Source organism: Nematolebias whitei, chromosome 20 (assembly GCF_014905685.2).
Source record: "Nematolebias whitei isolate Nwh7 chromosome 20, NemWhi1, whole genome shotgun sequence".
Classification (NCBI taxonomy): Eukaryota; Metazoa; Chordata; class Actinopteri; order Cyprinodontiformes; family Rivulidae; genus Nematolebias; species Nematolebias whitei.
In genome coordinates, this window is record NC_056517.1 from 35,182,110 (window position 1) to 35,185,013 (window position 2,904).

Consider the following 2,904-nt stretch of genomic DNA (forward strand, 5'->3'; position numbering starts at 1 on the left):
ATAGTTGTCCTGTAGGTGGTTATTAGTTGTAGCAGCCAGTCCTTTGACCTGCCCGTACGAACAGTGCGTCACGTGTACTCAGTGTTTTGACTTTGGCGTCGAGGCAACACATTCAACTTCGTCTCATTACCCATGACCTCATCCGGGAAGGGCTTCACCGCTTTGCGTGTGTCATCATCGAGTTGCCATCTCACAGCGCTGTGCAAAACATTTGGGACCTTTCGACCTTTACATATTTAGCTCCTTATGTTTTTGTCATTCTTTTAAATCCTCCTGCTGTCCTAGGGTCATGACCAAAGGACAGCAGGAGGGTTTTCTGAAGCTCTTTGGAAATTTTTCTTTAAACTTTGGCTGCTTTTTGTTGTATTTTCAGTCCAGCTCTGGTGCCTGACCATTTATTAAAGAAAGTGTTTTTGTTTGAGAAAACATCTAAAATTCAAGATTTCTTTACTCAAGTAATAAATCCCTACAGCGCACATTCAAGGGTTATTATAAAAGGGTACATACAGGGTACATGTATATATAAAAGGTAGTTACTATGGGATACACAAAGGACAATTACAAGGTATTTACAAGGTACGTGGGGGGGTACTTACAGAATCACAAACAAGGTATGTAAAGGGTGGTTACTGGGTACATAAAGTGCAATTACAAGGTATTTACAAGGTACAAATGGGGGTACTGACAGATACTGAGTCACACACAAAGTAATTATAGGGGTACATACAAGGTACTTACAGGTGTATAAAAGGCAATTACAAGGTATTTACAAGGTACATACAGGGTACTTACCGAGTCACACACACACACAAGGTACTTATCGGTACATAGAGCATACCAGTACTTACAGGTATATAAAGGGCAATTACAAGGTATTTACAAGGTACATACAGGGGTACTTACAGGTACTTACCAAGTCACACACAACGTACTTATTGGTACATACAGCATACCAGTACTTACAAGTATATAAAGGGCAATTAAGGTATTCACAAGGGATACGTATGGGGTATTGACAGATAGTTACACATAAGGTACTTACAGGGTTACATAGAGGGTACTTACAGGTATATAAAGGGCAATTACAAGATATTTACTAGGTATGTATGGGGTACTTGCAGCCACATGGTACTCACAGGTATATAAAGGGTAGTTGTACATAAAGGGCATTTACAAGGTGTATATGGGGGTACTTACAGGGTACATAGAGGGTACAGTTGTCACAATTCTTTTGAGAATTACATTTTTGTTGCAAGAATCATACGTCTGGTCAAATTGTTGTTTTTTGGACATTATTCATAATTTGACTACAGGAAGGTGTTGTCACGACTTCCTGCCACGTTCTGTGTCTCAGCCGCCACGTTCTCCATCAGGAACCTGAACAGCAGCTTCCGTTGTCCCCAGAGAAGCTGCCGTTGTGGCACGCTGGCGTGTTCTTTGAAACAGGAGGATGAGGGTTTACCAGGACACGGAGGACTTCAGGACAGAGACGGGAACGAATCGCTGCAGTTACACGTTTTCTGTAAAAACAACTCAAGTGTTGGATTAAATCTTAAAATTAACAAACGATGACGCGACTTGGCAGGGAACACTTTGAATATTTTATTTTGGCCTATAATCACCTGCTGGAAAACCATTAGTACATTAAAACTACAAGGAAGTTAAGGTAAATAGAAACTTTTATAAAGTGCATACAGCTTGAAAAAATCCAACAAATGAATATAAATTTAAACAAAACTATTTAAAGGCGTAGAAGGCCTTGAATATACGTGCTATCTTGGCGTGATCTGTTGGGGTGACTCTCGGCTACTACCACGCCAAGTTTTAGCTCCATTTCTCTAAATCTGACGTTGCGGTCATCACCAGTAATCACCCACTTCCTGTTTGTTTCAACGGGTTTAATTTACATGAACACAGGCTTACAGAGTTTAACTGCATCACATGTATCACTCTGCACAGATTATCAGTGCTGTTAATCCCAGGTTAATTTGTGGGAGTAGGAGTTAAAGAGACTTAAGTGCAACATACAGAAAAAAGATCAACCGGAGGCTGGAGAGAACCGTCCATAAATGTCTTTTTTTTTTTTTACGTTTCTTGGCGTCACTCAGGAAGATTGAGGTTCGTTCGGAGCTCCTGTTGAACATGAACCTCGAGTTGAATCCAACAAAACTCGTGGTTTCGTAATCCCACACCGGAGGCTGGTCATCAAAAAGGTATTCCACGTTTGAGAGGAAAAAACAAACGAGCCCTTCAGCATCTCAAACATGCAGCAGGAATGTTGACCGTTGCTCAAACGGTGACATCGGAGCGTGGAAAGTTTGTCACAAACGGCCGAAGAAAAACAAAAATAGTCCCGGCTCCAGGCCAGGATTACGAGCCGATTTAAACATGAACACTTGCAGATGTTTTTATTTAAATATCATTAAAGTCGTGAGGGGAAAAACAATCCCACCCTCTTTCAGTTATAGACTTTTACACTTCGGGACTTACGAGAGGCTAAAGTGCTTAAGTTTAATAAAGAAGATGAACAGAAGCTAAAATCTGAAAAACTAAACAAAAGCTAAAAATCAGCAAAACAGTAGCCTGAAGCTAAAAGTAGCAAAACAAGCTAAATGTTACAAAACAAGCCTAAAGCTAAAATTAGCAAAACAGAAGCCTACAGCTAAATGTAGCAAAACAGAAGCCTACAGCTAAAAGTAGCAAAACAGAAGCCTACAGCTAAATGTAGCAAAACAGAAGCCTACAGCTAAATGTAGCAAAACAGAAGCCTACAGCTAAATGTAGCAAAACAGAAGCCTACAGCTAAATGTAGTAAAACAGTAGCCTGAAGCTAAATGTAGCAAAACAAGCCTAAAGTTAAAAGTAGCAAAACGGAAGCCTGAAGCTAAATGTAGCAAAGCGGAA